We start from the raw sequence: 23,352 nt of genomic DNA, 5'->3' as shown, positions 1-23,352 counted from the left end.
TCAAAACACCAAAAATTATCCCAATTAATTTTTTCTGATCCATTCCTGTTCGAGTCCATTCGGATTCCACCATTGATTTCAGACAAGATTTGATTTCTGTAACTCGTCAAATTTATTTTGTAACAGTTTATAATTAACTAGAGGACTCAACAGACATTGCTCTGTTCAAACTTTATAAATTGAAAAGTTAAAAAAATTCAATAAACTATCAAGTGTTTGAACCGTTCTGTTGAAAAAAAGAAGTAAAAAAAAATGTTTTAAGCTGCTATGGTGTCAGAATTTGTATATTTATTACAACTTGATTTATCTAATGCCCACTGAGCAGTTGTTTTATTAACTATTTTTTCTCTCGTACTTGATGGTTTGTTCTTTCAGCCATACTCAAAACATAAAAAGCGTCCTCAGATATTAAGTGTAAAAATCTAACTACCCATTTAGAACAAACGGGAAATCCAACTGCAACGTCCCCCATATGAAAAAGAATAAAACAATCGAAAGGATATCATTTAGAAAATGATAAAGGTAAAAACAGTTCTCTGAAAATCACTCATCTCTCCCCCTCTTCCGATGTAAAATAAACACATACTTCAACTAAAATGACTAAAAACTCTAAAAACGAAACACAATTCTTTGCAATTTGAAATATTTCGCCAAATAAACAAAAAATAGAATAAATTACATAAACAGTATCTTTAAAATGTAAACAAACGGTTGCGCAGCTCTATTGTTTATAGCCAAACCACCACGTTACTGTAATCCAGTCGATCAGTAAGAGCCAACTCCAACCGATTAGTGTTCGATCTTTTGCACCAAAACTTTTTAAGCTTCATATGTTGCCTAATCTGTTCTATCCACCAAAGATAAAGATTTTCCACTGCACTGATCTTTTGTGTACAGAACTACCCTGTTTTAATTTATCTGAACCAAAATAAAATTTGTTTCGTCTAATCAAATAATCTTTAAAGCATTCTTGACATTGGTGCCAAAACTCAGATGGATTACAATCGAGAAACAAAAGTTGTTAAGTATGGTACTTTCTGATCATTTAGTTAAGAAAACCTAAAGCACCGATCCGGTCACATGGTTCAACTACGACGACAGAATACATGTTTTGCGTGAACCTTGCAGTACCTTACTTTAAAATATATCACTGGACCTAAAATCGTTGCGTTAAAGAACTGAAGGCTTCACTCTCACTCTCTACGTTTTATCTATTCTCAGTTGACATATGACAATAGGAAATTTCATTATAAAAAGCAGAGCTGGCTTTCTTATTGTCCTTTGGCAATGGGTTAAATATTTATTTCAATTCTTGCTCAATAATAGGTTAAAATAAATATTAATCATTTGGGAGATTTTGCCATTCAATGTTTAGATTAATTAATTAACAGTAACGTTTCTGATTCGATCCATCGCGCTTCGAAACCATGCTTGCCACAACTTAATTACACGCAAAAAATTTGATCAAAATCGGTCCAGCCCATGGGTGCAAGTTTGGTGATGTGTTCAAGACGGAAAATATTTTCAGCTCCCCCCCCTCGCCCACATGCAGGTTTAAGGAAAAATTTATGTGCATTAATGTTGTAGATTTTAACAATGCCAGTTTTGGAATCTGTGTTCGATTTAAATTTTAATCCTTTAAATTGCAATATTTCAGCCAGTGGCAAATCCAGGATTTTGTTCTGGGGGTGGCTGAGATCATTAAAAATTTGTCTCTTTGACCAATGATCATTGATGTAAACGAAGGCATTTAAAAAAAATCTATATCATAATTTTTGCCTATTTTTCGGGAAGAGAGCCCCCCCCCCCCCCCCGAACTCCTTCCCCTAAGTTCACTAAATTTGACTTAAATTTGCGATTTCCCCTTTTCATCACCGAAGATTTAAGAATTTAAATTCTAAAACTTATTGAGAGAGAAAGCCTTCGAATGCCCTCTTTTAAGTCTTTTAAAGATTACCTAAAGCTGAGTTCTGAATACTTCAGCTTTGAATATTTTTTGGGAAAGCGGAACCCCGAACCCTAAGACGGTCTAAAGTTGCACTTTTAAGACTCCAGTTTCGGAATTTCACCAAAAAAGAGCCCCCTCCCTCCCTCTTGACATTGCCAAAGACAGCCTAAAAATTTTAAGACTTCAATTTCAAATACTTTTCGGGAGAGGGTCCTAAATGTCATTTCACTCAAGTCATTTAATTATAACCTCAAATAGTTTTTAATACATCAGCTACAAAACATTTTCATGTTAAAACAACAAAATCATCTCTCATAAATTCACCAAAAATTGCCTAAATTAGTGTTTTTAAGACTCCAGTTTTTGATTTTTTTTTAAATCTCCCCCACCCCACTTTTACATCATTGATAACAGCCTAAAACTTTTTGACTTTTAAATTTTTAAGAGTTTGCAGAGGAGAAATATCGAACCACTCCTAGCTTCAAAAATGGCTTTCAATTCAGTTTTTCGATATTTTATACTGTAAACCCGGAGTAACACCCCCCCCCCTCTTAGATTGTCCAAGATATCAACGTTTTAAGACCTCAGTATCGTGAGTTAATTTGCGAACCCTCTTTGCAAAAGCAGCGTTTTTTCGCAAATTAGTGCTGCCGTTATTTTTCTCCTTTCCTTTCTCTCTCCCCGCCCCCTCCCATATTTCCATTCTAGCGAGGGTTAGATTCAATGACACTGAAATTTAGTGATTCCTCAAATCTTTGTAAAAAATGCAGGAATTGCGCATCTGTGTTTCCAACCAGCTTGAAATTTCTCCTCGATTATTTCCAAAATTCCCATTTTCATTGAAATCTTCAAAATCCCTGATCGTTTCCGTTTTACCTGGTATGTGGACACCCTTTGCTGTGGTGAAAACATTTCATCTTGTCAGCAATCGCTCTCAATCGGTGATTCAGATTCAACTTTTAAGACATTTTAAAACATAACTATATTTAAGTACATAATTTTCATTTAGGCGTGTAAAGTTTGCAAAAAAAAAAAAAAAAAAAAACCCGGAAATGAAAAAAACCAAAGGATGATCGAAAATAGCATGAGAAAAGGCTAAATTTTTAATTAGAGCCGATTATTTCGAAAAATCAGGGAGAATAACGAGGAACTCCTCGGTCTGCAATGCAGTGAGTTGGAAATAACAGAGCTACTCCTAAAAAGAGTCAAACGGCGCGAGTCGAAAAGCACGTTGCAAACAAAACAAGCACATGGCGGAAAACCGAGAGAATGTCGATGTGAATTCGTGGTTATGGAACGGTCCAGTAATATTAAAGCATATTTTTCAAACACTCAATTTTTCTTTTTTTAAGTAAAAACTGAAAGAAAGTCATCGAATTTCTTTCCGTCCCAACCTCCGTCTCGGAAATTTTGTCCAAGACGGAAATCCGTCCTGAAACGGAAGGTCTTGCACCCATGGTCCAGCCGTTTACAAGTCTTATGGTGACAAACGTACACACCGAAGATTCTTTATATAATTAATATAAGAACCAGGGTTGGCAAGGTTTTGGACACTACGGTAAAAACCACAGTAAAAACCCTGGTTTTACTATCCTGTCCGAAACCCTTGTGTCCAAAACTATATTTTTGGAAAAATTGTTATTTTGTGAGAAATAAAAAACAGAATAAAATGTATCAAAGTAATGTTTTATATTGAACATTTATTCAATGAGAACATTCAACTTATTTATGCAGCTGATTTTAATTTAGTTACATAAAAGTTGAATTCTTGATTAAAATTTCAACTTTATGCGTTTGCATGAGTTTGTTTTATTTTTTATTTTTTGATAATAGTAACCCAATTTCTCTATGTTTATGCATGTATGCAAATGAAAGCAGGGATGGCAAGGTTTTTACCATCCTGTTCAAAACTCATGTCTGAAAGTGTCCAAAACTATTTTTTGAAAAACTATATTTTGCGAGAAAATATCAAAAACAGAACAAATTGCGTCTTTTAAAAAACTATTTAATATATTTATTCAATGTGAACATTCAAGTATAAACATATATGTAACTAAGGTACAGATGTGATATAACCCCCCATTTGGCAACATCCGATTTTTTGCACAAAATTGAAATATTTTTCTCGCCAATGAGGCGATAATATTTTAGGTATGGCATTCCGAGCAAAACTAACCTGTGTTTGGCAACCCGATGGCAATCTTAGATCTGTTCAAACTTGTTCTTGGTTTCAAGCAGGAGAGATTCTTGTTTTTCGTGCAATATACCTTACAGGAAAGCTTGTTTTGTGTTAATTTAAATTCAGTAGTTGTGTTTTGATGAAGAAATATTAGAAAATGCCAGATTCTTCAAACTTGAAAGTTAATTAAAAGTAAACTCCAACTTGGTGTGTATCTATAAGATTCCATTGTAAATGTTGTTTTGTTTCAGACTAAGTGTGAGGATTTAGACCATAAAAAGGTAAGTTCTTTTTCTTAGAATTAAAAAAAAAACTCTCACTTCCGAAATTCTTTGTTTTTACAAAATCTTGAGGGTTTCTTGCAGTTTTTAACTTGATTTTTACTGTATGTCAATTAATTTTACAAAAATAGTACGGTTATTTTATTCTAAAAGTTAATTCTAATCGATGCCACGAATTATTTAGACATATTCTATAATCATGCCTTCTTTAGGTACTGAATTTCTGAAAATAAGTTGACTCTAGCATTTTATAAAAATACGAAGGTGTTATTTTATGTAAAATATAATAGGTATTTTGAAAGCATGTCTGGATAGCGAAGTAATGTATAATATTTTTGTATAGTTTATGTTTGGGATGGTTCTGTTGAGACATTTCTACTTTTCAATTTTCATACATCGAAATATGAGTAACTAAGCGTTTTTTTTTTTTGCTGAAATAGTTATTGATTTTGGAGATTTTTTCCTCTTTAAACATCGCAATTTGAATCGCTTTGCTCTTTTTTTTAGCAGAGTATGAGAAAAGTTTTTGTTCGATGAAATGCATGCTGGAAAATAGCTTTTATTTCTATTGGTACATATTTCATTGGTGAGCTGTTATAATAATTTTTTAATTTAAGCATTTTAAATATTTTCTAGTAATTGTTCTTTGTGTACAAAAACTTTCTAGTTTCTGGTATTTTTGAAGCGTATATTCGCGATGTTTTTTTTTTGTGGTTTTATGTTGTTTTTATATATATTGTGTTCTGAAATGCTTTCATCATGTTTTTTTATCTGAATTTTTCCTTGTTGGCACTAAAAAAGCATCGCTAAGAACGATGCATGACAAATGTTGTCCTACATTGTTTTCTTGGCGCCAACAGGAAAAGTCGCCAATGGTGGGGTATATGACATTAGTTCCGTAGCTAATTTATGCAGCTGATTTTAATTAGTTACGTAGAAATTAAATCCTTCATTAAAAATTTCAATTTGCATGCAATAGTTTTGTGCAATAAATGACATAAATGCAATAAATTACAATTTTTTTTAAGTTACAGAATGTACTATTTTAAATATGAACCAAAAAAAAAGAAAAACACAAGTTTTATAATATAAGTGCTTAATCATCAATTTCTTGTTCTTTAATCTATGATTTAAAAAATAATTTTAGGCTAAACATCGTGTAAAATTTGCAAAAATCATTTAAAAAATTTAAGCTTTTTTTTTGCATCTAAATATTGCACATTTAATAACATTCCTTTGAGTTATAACTGGAACTGAAATCAGTTGTTTCGGTAGTGTAGTGAATTTCCTTTCACAACTCTACCAGTTGCTCCAATTGTTATATAAGGAGTTTTTATGTAATAGTTATTGGCAATTTTCTAAGTAAAATGTTTTTTAAATGAACATTTTGTAGAAAAATATATTATCAAATACTCATTAATACCTATATTTATGCATTACGAATTTTGCAGTAAATACAAATTGATCAGATTACACCTCTTGAGCTTTAGCATAGTTTTGGACAGTTTCAGAGAGCTTTGGAAGGTAAAAACCACCTGTTCTGTCCTAATCCAGTTTTGGACAGTCCAAAACCAAACCCTGATAAGAACAGATTTTTACATAACTAAGTTCGGACCCCGGGGAGGGGTGCTCTTCAAAGCTTTAAAAAATTATATTGCTGTGTATATTCCAATGCCTTCTAAATACTAAATGCCTATTGTGTTCTCGCTTTTAATATAGAGCAAAAAAGATCCCAGTAAGAACAATTTCTCGCTCGAAAGCATTAGAAAATAAGACCGGAGAACACAATTGGTTAACTTCTAAATTTAGATTTTAAAATTAACCAATTAAGGATTTGATGTGAATTGTTTGGATCCATTCTCAGAGCAACGCCATTCATGAATTGCTGCCAGGCAGCGTTGTTTGTGTACTGGCGGAGGATCACTTTTAAAGCAAATCTGATAGGCATTTAATATTTAGGAGCCTTTGGTATATTCTCATCTGTTTTTTTCCCCCCTTGGGTGGCAGCGGCAGTAGGACTTGTATTTTCTTCTAATTTAATCGTAACACATATTTCAATCGGATTCTTCTTAACAAGTTTATATCTTTACAAATCAAATAAGATTCTGTACAATGTCTAGTGTTGATGTTTTGCTTAGATAATATTATGTCTTTATGTTGGCATTCATAGTCAAACTCCTGACACGAGTGCAATTCGCCAACTTGAAAAGCTGAAGGTCTCGGCGCAGACTGTGGCTTTGAAATTTTTAAAGAATCGGATCTTTGCGATATTAAGGAAGGGGGGGGGGAGCACCCCTGCTAAATGTTTAAAAAGTAAAGAAGAAGATGAATGAAAGCATGCAAATTGTAGATCATTTTCTAAAATTTAATTCCAAATCAGATGATAAAATGCTCATCTGTAAAAAAATGACACTTCAAAAATTCTATAATTCATGATTTTCAAATTTTTTTGTATATTAATGTAAACTCCGAGTTAACGTAAAGCGGACGAGAACCCACAGTATCCAAACATTGGTAAAGAAAACCACGAAGACATTGAAGACAGACTTCACAATGTGTTTTCAGGCTGCGGTACAAAAAATTCAACTAATTAACATTCGATTATAATCGCTAATAAAAGAAAGCAGGCTAAAATGCATTAAAAAAATTGCGTGACACGGTAAGCACGAAAGCAAACGGAACAACTTTAACCACATTGAACTAATCAACGGATTTCGTCTAAAACTATATGGTACTAATCAGCTACATTTTGACAAAATGTGCAAATGAACTATTTAGTACAGGCAACAGAGAGATCATTAGGGCAAAGAAACCATTTGTAACTTACTTCAAAATATAATTATTTTATTTACAATTTCAATAAACGACACTGGTCCGAAATTCGATTGAACCAAAGCTGAAACCGAGTTGAGTTGATAAAAAAGTGACAGAATTATTACTAAAAATAGCGCAAACACCAATACTACATAGAACGAATCTCAGGCTGAAAAAGAACAAAAGAAAATAATAACAGAACAGTTAAGTCACTTTAATTTTAGTTAAATGCCCATTAAAGAATGCATATTTTAAGTTCAGTATTTAAAAATGGCAATTTTAGGCATGATCGTAGACAGCGCGAATCTGCATAGTTATGATGAAGTATGATTGGCTCTTCGCTATGCAGAATCGCGTGCTCTACGTACAGTAAATAAAGCCGAACATGTGAAAACAGTGGAAAGAAACCCTTTGTTTAGGTTAAAAAATTAATATTTGGAAAGTACATTTGTTTTTAAAAATGTCTTCCCACAACAATCAAGCTCATGAAGGATTAAGCTTGGAAGATTGCGATGCGTTGCTAAATTTTCCTTACCATCAATACGGACCCAAAGTTGAAAATGTTGAAGATTCTGTACCAACAACATCTTCCTATGGTGAGCATAACAAGAAATGCTTGTATTTTAACTCTTTGAATTTATGTTTCTTGAACATAATAAAGATGCCTATCGTAATTAATAAAAACGTTACGTAGTTTACAATTATTTTATTTAATTTTTTTCCACCTGTTTTGCTCATTATAATTGGAATGCTATGTCTGTTTATTCAATTATGGGCAATTCCACAGAAATGGGGAACTGATGACCAATTTTTCAAATCCTTTTTTTCTCACAAATTAGGTATCATTTTGAAGCTTATGAATTGAATTGTATGAAAATAATTAAAATTAACACAAAAGTTTATTTGCAATCTTTTTCAATTGTAACCGATTCAGATTCTAGCCACTTCACTTTAAAACAAATGTAGCACAAAAAATGAGCCCTAAACAAAATATTTTTGTCTTTAAAAGCTTATTTATAACAGGCACTTTGATAAAATTACGTTCGACACTAAATTGCCTAAAAGTTTGTGCTGTATAAAATAGGATGGGCTATTTTACAAAACATTTTACCTGCAAATCAGTTACTATTGAAAATGTGCAATCTAAACAAAAGTCAAATAAATAGTTTTTTGTTATTTTACGGTGTCGGACGTAAAAAATGAATTACGTCCGATACCAAGATTTTTAAATTTATTACCTTGTTCTGATTACAGAATTTTTCTGATTTAAAATAGAAGGGATAGGGGACAGCAATAATAACTTTTCTTTATACTTTAGTCATTAAAATGTCTTTATAAACAGGTACTCTTACTTTAAAACATTTTTTTTTAACCATGAAACTGGTAATTGATTAATCACAACTGGTCCAATTTGTTACTTATTTTTTTCCCTAGAAGCACTGAACTTATAAGGAATAGTTTTTTCTTTATTTAAAGCATATCAAAATGCGGCAATTTTAAAGCAGAACGAAATCCAATCTGGCAAACTGGGCACATGCCATGCGTGAATTTCCAAAGAATTCTTTCAAACTTTTGCAATAATATTTGATACTTTGGATCATTCTAAACTCTCTGTGCATAAATTTATAAGTTACCTTTTCGAATATCTTAAAACTAAATAGTACCCAAGCGCTAAAAATATACAAGTTTTCTCAGACAGACCCAGCTTACAATTTAAGTCGAGCTACCTATTAACAAAATTAACATTTTTTTGAGCAGAAATTCAACACAAAATAAACCCTGAATTTCTTTGCAGTGTTCCCTGGGGAAGGAGCTGTAGACAGCATAGATTGTAAGATAAAAAAAAAAAGTGGTGTAATGTAAAAGCTGAAAGTAAAATATGGGGGGGGGGGGTCTCAACCAAATCAGACTAAAACTGCAACCAAAGGATTGTTGTCCTAGACAAGCTGGAATAGTGTTGAGCAGTATGCCACAAGAATTATGCATCTGTGGCATCTTCATTAATGAGCAGTGAACTTTAAGTACACATATCATCAGAAGAGACCATGCATAATTCAGCAACATTGTATCAATATTTGAGAAAACCCTTGTAGTACTGCATGCACTCAAGTCAAAGTAATTTCATTGAATAAAATTACTATCTCAGACACTTCTTCCTCAAAAACACTTAGGATGGTTGTTCTAAAGAATTATCTGACAGTGATGCATTGGATGAATTTGAAGATTTTGCACAACTTACAGTACACAACTGGGTTGCGGTTAACTATGAGTCTGTACATTACCCAGGATGCATTCTCCTGTTAAATGGTGAAATGATTGAAAATATCTGTGATATATAGGACAGAAGGGCACTTTAAATGGCAAGAAGCGGAAGATAAAATCTTCTATACAAAATAAAATATTTTTAAGAATTTTTTTCTACCTATCCCAATTAGAAGTGGCTGATAATTAACATTTAGGAAAAATATTTGATATTTAATGTCGTAATTATCTAAACATCTCATTTATTGTCATTAACATATTACTCAAGGTTAAGCAAAATTAAAAGTAATTTAAATAGATTTTAAACACTTTTGTTTACGTCCGACACCATGGTAATTTTGTACATATTACGTCCGACACCAATGCCAAAGTCCCTATTTTGGCACTTAATACCTCTAAAATTAAAAAAATATTTATGAGTTATTAATATTTCATCATTGCTCTTTGACATAAAAGTAGTTACATTGTTGCAGATTAAGCCAATGACCTGAATCTTAGATTTTAGTTTTGTTAGTCTCATTTTTCAGATTCAGCTCATACGTCCGACACCATGAGTTAAATATTTTTTTTCTTAAAATAAAATTTTATCTCAGAAATTCTTTTTATGTTAAACAGTTCTACATACATTAGTAAGTATTTTAAAAATATTTTGATCTGTTTCAAAATTGTTAACCAATAAATGTGTTGGTTTTTTAAAGTGAATTTCGTGCAATTCTTACGTCCGACACTGTGGAATTGCCCTTATTTCACTTTGAGGGGGAATTATCTTAACATTTAACTTTTGACTGGTACTCAAAAATCTTGCCAAACCAGTCCCTCATAATTAATATTGCTGAAATTTAGTGCTTCCCCGCCCCCCAAACATTTTTAGGAGAGCGAGATTATGGATCCTGATTATGTACCCTACATGCTTCTGATTATTTCAGTATTTCAAATTCTGACTATATTTGCCTCTAGAAAATTATCCTGTTTTGGTTTGCAAATTATATACTGCATTGGTGTTGCTAATTTTGTGCTTCATATTCATTTTAACTTTCCTTTCCTCTTATTGCATACTTGAGGACCTACAGGATTGCCATTTTGCCAAGCCCTCTCAGGAATTTCGATCCAGTAGCATCCGAGTTTGAGTCAAGCTTGATTATTTTTTATCTGAAAAATTTAGCAAAAACGATTCGGATAACAATGGAATATCAAATGTAGAGATGCTAAAATTTTGCAAAAGATGGTAAATAATGTTGCGCTTTGCTTAAATTCTGGATTTTCTTCAATAGTTTAAATCTGTCTTAAAGTGTTGATCATCATTTCACACTGTATAATTGCCCTTATTTCACTTTGAGGGAGAATTATCTTAACATTTAACTTTTGACTGGTACTCAAAAATCTTGCCAAACCAGTCCCTCATAATTAATATTGCTGAAATTTAGTGCTTCCCCGCCCCCCAAACATTTTTAGGAGAGCGAGATTATGGATCCTGATTATGTACCCTACATGCTTCTGATTATTTCAGTATTTCAAATTCTGACTATATTTGCCTCTAGAAAATTATCCTGTTTTGGTTTGCAAATTATATACTGCATTGGTGTTGCTAATTTTGTGCTTCATATTTATTTTAACTTTCCTTTCCTCTTATTGCATACTTGAGGACCTACAGGATCGCCATTTTGCCAAGCCCTCTCAGGAATTTCAATCCAGTAGCATCCGAGTTTGAGTCAAGCTTGATTATTTTTATCTGAAAAATTTAGCAAAAACGATTCGGATAACAATGGAATATCAAATGTAGAGATGCTAAAATTTTGCAAAAGATGGTAAATAATGTTGCGCTTTGCTTAAATTCTGGATTTTCTTCAATAGTTTAAATCTGTCTTAAAGTGTTGATCATCATTTCAGTTACGCTAAATGTTGGCGGCTGTCATAAGTTATAATTTTTTCTTAAAATAAAATTTTTTATCAGATTTTTTTTTTGGGCTGAACAATTCTACATACATTGGTAAGTATTTAAAAAAATATTTTGATATGTTTCAAAATTGTTAACCAGTTATATGTGTTAGTTTTTTAAAGTAAATTTCGTGCAATTTTTACGTCCGACACCGTGGAATTGCCCCCAAGATATTGATAGAACACAGAAATTTGTTCAAAACTTATAAACTCACTGATTTTTACAAAAATAAAAAAAAAGATTTTATTTGTTTACCTCTTAACAAAGCGTACTAAACATTAAATATTTGAAAAATCCAATTCCCATAGCAGATGCAAAGAGATTGCAAACCTCAAAGTGAAGGCATCAAGTGTATAAAAACGGCTCCTGAAAGAACTATTTTTGATAAAATTACTGTAGAATTTTATTTTAAAGTTCTATGATAAGCATATCATTAATATCTGGACACAGTTGAAGCAAAAAAAAAAAAAAAAATCAGGATTCATACACTCTGGGAAAACTTGGAATTGTCAGGGAAAATGATATAGTTTAAAATGTCAGGGAAAAGTCAGAGAATTTTCTAAATGTGCCCCAAAAAATTTTTTCCCCAGGGAATTTTGTTCTATGAGATCTTATCTTCATTTTTATCGATGTATCTTAAAGAATATTGTAAAAACTTTGAGACAAAATAACACTGGTAATAGAAAAAGTGGGGACCCAAAAAAAAAAACTTTTTTTTCCGAAGGAGTAAAGTTCCGCTTCGGAAAAATTGAAAAAAAAAAAAAAAGAATTTTTTCAACTTTTCAGGGTTTTAATTGAAATTGTCAGCAAAAAGTGATTAGAAATTTCTCATGCTTAAATTCTGATGCAACCCCCCCCCCCCCCCCCCCCGTTTTATGTTAAAATACTGTTTAGCATTAATGCAAGTTGTTGTATGACAATATAATTTGCATATAGATCAAAAAATGTTTAATAATACTTTTTGCAAAAAAGCTTAAACCAATAACCTTAGTGAAGAATTTATTTTCCTTCTTCATAAAACAAACAAGCATAACTTCAATCACAAAGCTATGTTTCTGCTGATTGTGCGAACCAAATGTACAGGATGTGGCAAAAAAAAAAGAGCAAGCAATTTTTCAAGAAACTCTATTAAAAACAAATAAATTAACAAAACACAAAAAATAACATGAAAAGATCTTTAGCAATCAATAAATTTAATTGGTTTCAAACTAGCAGCCTTTTGCAGCAATATAGAGATGCAACTGATTATTGAAATTTTCATTCAAAGGCAGCAAGTCCTTTAATCAATCCTGTTCCCTTTAAAGCAATTGGTTTAGAAAGTTCAAACTTATGTGTAGTGTAGGGTAGACCTTTGACTCTAAAACAGGCCGTACAGTGTAATAAATGGGATAGAGGTCGTCCACTCTAAAGATGATATCATGACAAAAACAATGCGCCTTGCCCCACTCGTCTTTTTGGCCATATAAATCAATGTGGAGTTAAAGGAAAATGTCCAGTCTACAATGCTGAAGTGCTCTTAGGCCCACAGAAGTACAATAACTCTAAAATGTCCTTCTGGTTCACTTTTTGATTCATTTTACGGTTCTCATCTGCAAAAAACTAGAGATTTTTCGTCGCTTGTGCTGATTCCATTTCAGACCAAGACTGACTTCGGATTTTGGCAATCTTTAACATTTTCTAAGGTGCTTGGTGTGTCTACAGACCAAACGCTATCGGTCTAGGGGTTATGAGTTGGTTAAACGGTAAATCAGTGAAAGGTATCTCTTTGAGTGTGGACTTGCGACCCGTCTCAAACGTTTCTGGCATCTTTGGTGTCATACGAATGCTTGAACTTTTTGAAACTCGTAAAACTTCTGTTTGAGCTGTTTTTTCCCTCAGTTGTACAAATTCTCACAAACGACTGCTCTCGTGGAAACCCAAGGATTTCATTGAACTCACTTTTGGATGACCTGAGGATCAACTGAAAATGTTCACTGTTCGTTTTTGTACACATTCCCGACTATCATTTCCAAGTCACTTAAAACGGTATGCCGTTTCAAATACTGATTGTCGAGGGACAACAAGCAAACGAACTGTCGTTCTACTTGGTTAAACAGTTTAAAATAGCAAGTATTTTGCTTAAAATTGTAAGAAAACCGAAAACAATACTTAATTAGGTAATATATTGTAAATTATTTTCTAATAAAGTTGAGAAACAAAAATAAATTAGGCACTCATTAAAATGTAATTACCTTTCTTCCATTCGATGATACAATTTTTGTCCGATATTTGCTTTGCCGCAACCTGTATACTGCCATGCTAAGCAAAAAAAGGGGAATTTGCAGTTGGGCTCAAGCTGATATATTGTATTTTAAAGGTGGCTCTTCCATACACTTGATTCAGATGTTTTTTGGTTTTCTAAAGAATTTTTCAAAACAATACTTCTTGATCAAATGACCCTAAAACATTTTATTTATTTAGTAAAATACGAAGCAGAGATTAACTTGGTTATTATAACTTAATATTGTTCAAAAGTGCTGGTATGACTACTTTTACTACTGTGCTTAGCCCGGCCGTATGAATAAACTGAAACTGTAGTTTCAGTTTTGGTTCAGCTTAAGAAACACCAATTTAGTTTTAATTTGGTCTGAGACTGGATTGGAAAAAATCAAAACTCAACAGCTTTCATTTTCAGACAGTTAAGTTACATTGTATTATTTTTCTTTAAAAAAAAATCAATCATGTTTGAAAATTGAAAATTTCAATTAATGCTTCAAGTTTCAAAGGCAATCTAAAATAGAAAATGTAATTGTTACAATTAGACACACATTACCCAATATTATTGGTTGAATGACGACTTGACTTATTTATGGTGTTTGATCATGAAAGCTCTCAGTTATAAAACAAAAAGTTTTTTTTTTTTGTTCTAATTAATGTTACCTTTATGCGTATTTCTGTCAAGCAGATATGTGGATAGCACATATTTCTTAATGCTTAACTCTTTATATGTTCCAAAAAACACAGAGCTATTAAGAAACCCTAATTTTATTCATAAAAAAATCAAATTTTCCATTTTTTCCAATTTTTCCTGAAAAAAAAAACCCAGTAAAAAAACGGTTTTTTTTCCACCATCTCAAAATTTCCGGAAATTTTACATCTCTACACTTGACAAAACTTTTATTTTCGAGTTAGACCGTGCAAAGTCGGCCAATGCAGCTAGTGCAATAACGAAATACAATTTTATTTTTGAAAAGAAATGAAAGGAGGGGAAAACCAAATTTTGTGGTGTGCTCTCAACCCACCATGCCTCTTTTTGACCTCTTATTTTTTTCGTTCACTAGCTGCTTATGGTTAAATATATTAGCTTTTTACCCCTTCTCATATTTTGATATTATTCTTGATTTTGTGCTTCTCAAATTAAACTGGAATTTTTTTTTTAATCGGATGAGTTTGTGGTATCGCTAAAAAAGTTTTTATGATATCCATTTCCTAAAATTGGTTAGTATGACATCACTGTTTAACTTAGTTTTTTTTTAAAACATGGGCTTTTTACTTTGTAGAGATGTTTCATTTTGTTTTGATCTTAAAGAATAGTTCCACCTAATTTGCCATTAGCTTTTAATTTTAAATTTAGTTGTAGTTAAAATTGTCATTCAATTTTTTTTTATTTTTTTTTTGAATGGGGAGAGGGAGATAGCTTCTTCAACTCTTTTTCTAAGAATAATATTTTAGTTAAGTTTCAACTAAGGCACTTCAAAAATATTTTTCTATTAAATTTCATCTCCCATATGCATAACATATATATCTATATTGCAATTTATTAAGAAATTGTGCTCATTTGAGTTGACAATATACTTACTCTTCGTACACATTACTTGAAATGCGAAAAGAAAAAAAATAAGAAAATGTTATAGGAATCTATAGTTTCAAACATTTACCCACCTTTTTGAAAAGTACAAGTGCTTCACACACGGTTTCATGAGTGGTCTGCGGAAGCCCTGGTGTATATTGTAACATATTTTATAGAAACGTATCGAGTACTCGGTACTCGGCCAATTTGCCGAGTACTCGGTACTTGGCCAAATTCTGATCAGATACTCGGCCAATATGGAGTAGTTGCAAAAAATTGAATATTGTCCAAGACAAATACTAAAATTTATATATAAAAAAAAAGCAAGCATTAATCATTTACAATTAAAATTTATAAGTCAAATTTAAATTTTGAGATTAATGAAGTTTTAAATGCTTTAATGGAATAAATCTTTATTTTAATGTCCCCAAAGTTAATAAAACTTTTTTATTAAAAATTATGCAAAAAATGTAAATATAGAAAATATGGAATTTTTGTATTGAAAATGGATTTTTGCTACAAACAAAAATTAGTTATAAAAAATATAAAAATACCTTTGCTTAAAAAATTAAAGGAAATAAAACAACGTTAAAAGCACAGTGCAGGAACACTGCAGACACGTGTTTTGGCGCTACAAAGAATTCCTTTTTCAATGCACAAAATGGGAGCTCGTGGATTTAAAGGCATCCAACAAAAGTTGAATTTTTTTGTCGAATGTCTTTACATTCTTTAGCTCACATGTTATGCACTGAAAAAGACGTTCCTTGTAATGGGGGGGGGGGGGGGCAGAAACACGTGGTCTGCAGTGTTCCTGCACATTTGTTTTATCTGCTTTTTAAAAATATTTATGTTTGGCGGACTAGAACTATAATTGATTGGTATACAGTGAAACCCCTCCTAACGGACACCCCTCTTATGCGGACAATTTTTAATTCCCCAGTTCCAATGCAAATAACATTATTAAACTCTGTCCTGCGGACACCTCTCTATTGCGGACAAAAAAAATTGTCCTGTTAATGTCCGCATTGGAGGGATTTTACTGTAATTTGTTTTAATTCCAACTTGATTAATTATAATCAGGGTTGGGTTTTGGACTGTCCAAAACCGGTTTAGGACAGGACAGGTGGTTTTTACCGTCCAAAAGTGTCTAAAACTGTCCAAAAGTGTCCGAAACTGTCTTAAACTGTCCAAAACTATGCTAAAGCTAAAGGGGTGTAACCTAATCAATTTGTATTTACTACAGTATTTGTAATGCATAAATATAAATATTAATGAGGTTTAATTAATGAGTATTTGATAATACTTTTCTCCAAAATGTTCATTTAAAAAATATTTTACTTAAAATAAAATGCCAATAACTCTATCACATAAAAACTTCCTTTTGTAACAGTTGGTAGAGCCATGAAAGGAAATTCACATTGCTAACAAGACAACTAATTTCAGTTACATTTATAACTCAAAGGAATGTTATTAAATGTACAATATTTTTTTAAATGCTTCATTTTTTTTAATGGTTTTTGCAAATAAATTTTGTGTGATGTTTTAATGAAAATTATTTTTTAAATCATAGATTAAAGAACAAGAAATTAATGATTAAACACAACTTATATTTTAAAAGTTGTGTTCTTTTTTTAGTTCATATTTTTAATATAACACATTCTGTATTTACAAAAAATTGTCATTTATTGCATTTAAGTCAATTATTGCACTATACTTTGAACACTTTCTTTCAGCACATGCATAAATGTCCAAAAATTTGGTTTATGGAAACAAAAAAGAGAAACTCAGGCATACAAATTGAAACATTTAATGACGAATTTAATTTTTATGTAAGTAGATTAAAATCTGCTGTATATATAAGCTATATACATATTTATGCTTAAATGTTCATATTAAATAAATATATTAAGTAGTCAAAAAAAAAAAAAAAAAAAAAAACATAATTTTGACACATTTTGTTCTGTTTTTGATATTTTCTCACAAAATATGTTTTTTTAAAAAAATAGTTTTGGACACTTTTGGAAACAAGGGTTTTGAACCGGATAGTAAAAACCTCACCAACCCCGCTTTCATTTGCACACATGCACAAGCATAAGTAAATTTGGTTACCATTATCAAAAAATAATAATACTAATAATAACAATAAATAAATAATTAAATAAACTCATGCATGCAAATTTAAATTAAGAATTCAACTTCTATAACTAGATTAAAATCAGCGGCATAAATCACTAGTATGTTCACATTGAATAAATGTTCAATATAAAACTTTACTTTGATGCATTTTATTCTGTTTTTTGTTTTTTCTCAAAAATACAATTTCTCTAAAAATATAGTTTTGGACACTTTCGGACAGTTTTGGACACAAGGGTTTTGGACAGGACGGTAAAAACCAGGGTTTTTACCGTGGTTTTTACCATAGTGTCCAAAACCTTGCCAACCCTGATTATAATACCTTTTATTTATTTTTAATTTTAAGAATAATTTTTTGGTAAAATTTTTGACACAAACAAAATTGTTTATATAATGCGTAATTAAACTTCAGCAGGAATTTAGTTTTAAAAACTATTATATGGACAAGGAGGTCTATACCACTATTCCAATAAGTTCAAAATTCATCACATGTGTGTCGGTGGTTCGTCTTAAAACATAATTGGTACTTGGTAACTCGGCCGAGTTGTGAAGGCCGAGTACTCGGTACTCGGCCAAAGTGCTACTCGGTACGTCTCTAATATTTTATAATAATATTGTAATATATTTTAACATATTGTAACATTGTGTGTGTGTGAAATTTATTATCACTTTTTTTATTTTAATCTTTACATAATTTCTTATCCTATTTTAGACTTGGAAATAATAGCTGAAGTACCTGGTGAAGAGATTGTAAGTCCTATTTTTAGTTTTTTCTTTGGTTTCCAATCTTTCGACCTCTTTCGACTTATACAGTTTTTGGTCTCAAATTTTCTCCTTCTGGTGCTCTCAAAGTTTGTCAGTATGGCTGTATTAACAAATTTTGTGGACGTAAAAAAACCATCACATTAAAATGTTAAGTTGCATTGAAATTTTTGTATGAAATGTGCTGAATTATATTTACCTGCTTTAAATTAGAAATTAAGCAAAACCTAAAAGAAGAGTTTTCAGAAAATTGTTTTTAGTGATTCACTTTTATGCATGTTATAAAATATTCAAATTTGTTTCTTTTTGAAAATATTATTCCCAAGCATTTATCTTTTCCGTCAATAATGCCGTTGATGAAAATTAAAAAAATTTTTTTTTTTTAATGATGCAAAGGTTGCACAGTTTGCAATTTTTGTGCATTGCCTGCAATTGTACAATCTTTTTTAGCATTTGTTTGAGTTTGTCATTTTTCTAGTAATTTTCTCGGTTGCACTCTCAAAATAAAACCTATCGAGCTCAAATATGAGGATATTTCTCACTCCTCCCCCACACACAAACACAAAATTCCTGTGTTAGCCATACTGCAGTTCCCATTTGATAGTAATTTTGCCAATTTTTGTGGCTGCCACACTGGCAACTAATGTGACTGTTTTGAAGAGTTACAGACTATGAAGATGATTTTAGTCTAAATGAAGACTAAAATGCCTATTATATAAAAAACTGCTTAGCCTAAATGCGACTAAAATGTAAAAAAGTATGGGGGGGGGGTAAAAAATGGAAACTTGAAAAAAAAAAAAAAAAAAAAAAAGAAAAACCTTCTGCTTCAAGTATTATTACCTGAAATTTTCTAATTTTTGAACTCTTTCAGATCTGTCAAATTATTGGAAAAGTTCCCAAATAGGTTAGGCCAAGGATACGTAGAACGGCCCGCTTTTTGTTTTTTTTCTCTTGGGGGCCATCAGGCACAAGATGCATGTTTTTTGTCAGCAATAATAATAATAATTACCTCCTGAAGGGGGATATTAGTTTTGTTTGTTTTTTTAGCAGTTGGCAATTTCAACCTTGTACTTTGTACTGAAGGAAGTCAATTTAGATTTCATAACTAAATGAACTTAATTTAATTTTAAAAATGCTGATTCAATAGCCAAATAAAGTTTAAAGAGTACAAAGAGACTTTTTTAGATATTGTAGGTTGTTCTGTATTATTAACGTCTGGCCACCTTGCCAATTTTCTCTGCTTGGTGCAATATTCGGAGGATGTTATTTTATGAACATAGATCATTCAGCTTTTTTTTATTCATTTTTCTTTTCTCTTTATAGTAAATAAAAGTAAGGTTTTAAGGAAATTCTAGAACTGAGTCTGTGGTGGGTCTGCGTCCAGGAGACCCCATAGCACCTACAGCCTTGAAATTTTGTACAAAATTACTTCGAGTCCTGGGTGCACCTGGGGTTTTATTTTTTAAAATTCGAATTAGTTTTTTTTTTTGTAATTAATTTTTTAAGCTGAAATTTTCACGTAAATTGCCTATTATTGCATATTAAAAGGGTGAAAAATTACTTGCACATATATTACCAAAATGTATCTTTGGAAAGGGTAGAATTTTCCGCATTCCACACAATTTGTTTCAATGCTGTAACTTAAATACGACGGGAGTTATTTGCACTTTTAGCTTGAACTTTTTTAGGCTTAGCTAAAATTTTGGAATTGCTTTCATAATTGAATCTATCAGTAAAAAGCGAAGGGATTGTCCCACAGTTTTCTTTTTGACACCACTGGAAAGAAAGGCTTTTTTTACTCCAGATCTAACTCGATCTATGGTCAAAAAACTAAGCTTCTAGCTAAAACTAAGCTTCTAAGCCAAAGGAGAAAATGTTAAAAGTCGTTAAAAATCAAGTTCGAATAATATCATCTTCATTAAAATTATTGATGTTTTATTTGGCGTTGCCATAGTGTTACGTTTTTTCGATTCACATATTTCTTTTTTCTTATTCGCTAACTTTAAGGGTTTCGATTTTAATGGAAAATCTTAGGCTCAACTCAATTCAAGCCCCGAGCTAAAGAGCAAAATATATTACTAGAGACCACAAATATGAGAACAACTTTTCAAACTTACAAAACTGCATTTTTGCAATGCTCAGGATCCCCTTATCCCTTAAGGCTCTGCAAGTTGGTACAAGTTATTTTGAAACACGGGGAAGAGGTGCTTTTTGATCCAAAGGGAGCTCATAATGCGTTTTTAATCTGTTTCTTTTTAATGGACGATTTAAATCTTTGCGAATCAAATAAGATTGCCAAGCAATCTTCGGGGGTTGGTGAGTGTTAGTGAGCAGTGGGCAGAGCCCGCTAGTAATGTAAATAAAACTTAAATCTGTAAAGGTAAATAACAGCTAATGATTATTTTATGTACAACAAAAGTGATAGTGAACTTAGAGTAGTGTTAAGTATTTTTCTTTTGTGATTTAAAAGCCTGATGTACCATATTAAATACTACAATGATATATCAGCACTTACTTACTTTTGTAACGTTTAACTTGTTTCACATTTCTATTTACATTTAAACCCTATTAATAATGAAAAGTTTTGGGGGATGACTTTTTCAATTTTTTTCAAACACATGCCTACTAATAACCATTGCAATTACATGTTTGCTAATATTTGCCTTTTGTTATTCAATGAAGGTATGCCATTCAGTCTTTTTTTTTTCACTATTATCATTTTACAGACTGTAAATGTAAATAAAACTTAAATGTGTAACTGTGAATAAAAGCTTTTGAATGAGTTTATATATAGGTGGTTATGAATAATTAACAGAAAAGTGCTTACTTGCAGTGGACATATGGTAAACAGCAGATGGTGTTTTAGCAGACTATTGGGTTATCCGTCATATCGTATATAAATGAGAGTGAAAAATGTCAAAAATTTTTGCTTTGTTTATTAGGTGTGTTGAATAGTAGGGATCATAAGTTGCTTCATTCAGACAGAAAAGTGGCTGAATAATATTTACTTGAAGGGGGGAAGAATTTTTTTTTTTTAACTTTTGTGTTTAGTGGTATTTAAAAAAAAGTAATTACCGGCTGAAATGTTTACATTGTTTTATAAAGAACTCTAACATGTGCACACCTTTCACGTTCTTATCATCAAAATAACATTAACATGACACCAAGTAAGGAACAATATTTTTCTGAGCTGCTGGTGTCCACAGCTGGAGAGAGCTCCACTGGTCTAGGGGATCCCACCTATATACCATGCAACTGAGGTCTGTCTATTCATCAAAGTAGATGTAGTAGGGCTGGGCGATGCAGCGCCAAAAACTGTTGTGCTTCCCACATCGTTAAATTGGTTTAGAATTTTTATCTAAACTGATGCACCAACACTGCTCTGATGATAAGACACTCGATCAGGGCTGCTGCCATTTCAATCTCTAATTTTTTCACACTAATATTAATTAGCAGTGTCAGTGTGTCAATCCAATCTGGCTTAACAATGAAGGTGCAAAGGGAGACCTTCATTTATACCAAAACATGTTAGTAATGTTCACATGTTTTTAGTTATTGATGAAAGATGTATATGGAGGAACTAGTAAGTCTATCATATAGTCACTTGCCAGAAAAAAGGCAAAATATCAGCAAAAAATCATTTTGGTGTTACAAGCAGTGGAGTTCCTATCACAGGTGGCACATGGTTCGGTAACTCATAGTGTCACCCCCCCCCCAAAAAAAAAAACTTTATAAATGTTTTCTGTAAATATGAAATTTATATAATTTTCTTAATTTCCACTTTTGTGGCATAACAAAAGTTTGGAAGACAAATATAAACTGCGAATCCATTTTATGCAAAATTTGCCCTCAACGACATATGTAACCTTCCCCTTCCTCTGCAATAGTGGGCACTCTATTTTTGTTAAATTTGTTGGATAAAATATAATTTGAGATATATTCTTGGGAGCTTTCAGCATTCAAGTATTTATATTTTTTTGTAAACCATAAAATTTTCATTAAGTGTCATCCAATGTGGACCCCCCCCCCCTGCTACTGATTACAAGGAACCTCTTTTTAATGCAAGAAGATGTGAATTTTTGAATGGAAAATGCATGATTTTGCATTCATTTACTCACATCTTTTTGTCATATCTTAATCTCAAAACTTGTCTTGAATATTTTTCACTTACTTACGCTGTTATCACTGCTTTATAATGTAATAAATTTCTTTCTGGTGTTAGAATCTGTTAATTTGTATATGCCAAATTGATTGATTTTCAATTCTTTTACCTTGCATGTATTTTGAAAAATTTAAACAAGCATGTTTGAGTTAAAAAAAAAAAAAAAAAAAACTTACATTGGGATGCATTGCGATGTCAGGTTGGCGACGATATATAAATTCCTACATTGCCCAACCCTAATATGCAGTATGATTCATTATTAATATTATTTAAAAGATAAAACAAGCAGACTATTTTATGTACTATTTTCCTTGTTTGGCGCTATTTTGCTGGCTATAGTAGCCGATGATTATATGAATCACGTTTGTTCTAAACGGTTTGATTGCATAAAGTAGCTGATTAAAAAAAGTGGCTAATTCAATAAAGCTGGATTTTGTTATGTTTTTGGCAATTAATTTCATTTATTAAAGCAGTTGATTCAATTAACGGGCGTCCACAGTATTTTTCATTTAAGGCATTACTAAAATGATTTTTTAGAACCGTAACTCAGTGGCAGCCCTGCAATTGGTTGTATTAGACTTTCATTCTGTTGGATGCACCAGTTAAACTCATTTTCATCATTCAGTATCTAACTGGAATAAAAGCAATGATTTAAATAAATGTGAAACAGAGGAATAATATCAGGTAGAGATACAACTTAAATGTAAAAGAACACAACTGTGAATGTACATAGGCGGATTTATGGGGGGGCAGAGGGGGCAATGCCCCCCCCCCCCAGTTTTGGGAGGACTTTATATAGTAACAACACATCTTCCAAATATTTAAAAAAAAAAATTATTATTATTTCTTTTTTGAATAGTTCTGAAGGGCATGGGCGGATTTAGAGGGGGGCATAGGGGCAATGCCCCCCAGTTTTGGGAGGACTTTATATAGTAACAACACATCTTCCAAAATCTCAAAACAAAAAATCATGACTTTTTCTTTTTTGAATAGTTCAATGAAAATGAAGAGAAAAGCGAATGTCCTTTTTTGATGAGAGAAAAGAA

At 31.7% G+C, this 23,352-nt stretch overlaps 1 protein-coding gene across 2 annotated transcripts in view; it reads right to left on the bottom strand.

Moving 5' to 3' along the window:
* Positions 1–7,299, bottom strand: part of LOC129227035 (heterogeneous nuclear ribonucleoprotein H-like) — a 47,878-nt gene extending 40,579 nt beyond the window's left edge. For both annotated transcript variants that reach the window (XM_054861670.1, XM_054861671.1), the window contains exon 1: positions 7,236–7,299. The gene's annotated coding sequence lies outside the window, so the exon portion shown is untranslated. The remainder of the gene's footprint in view (positions 1–7,235) is intronic.
* Positions 7,300–23,352: the final 16,053 nt, after the last annotated feature.

Source organism: Uloborus diversus, chromosome 7, assembly GCF_026930045.1.
Source record: "Uloborus diversus isolate 005 chromosome 7, Udiv.v.3.1, whole genome shotgun sequence".
In the NCBI taxonomy this organism is placed as follows: Eukaryota; Metazoa; Arthropoda; class Arachnida; order Araneae; family Uloboridae; genus Uloborus; species Uloborus diversus.
Note: the sequence above shows the minus strand (reverse complement) of the source record. Positions and strands in the feature narration are given on the sequence as shown.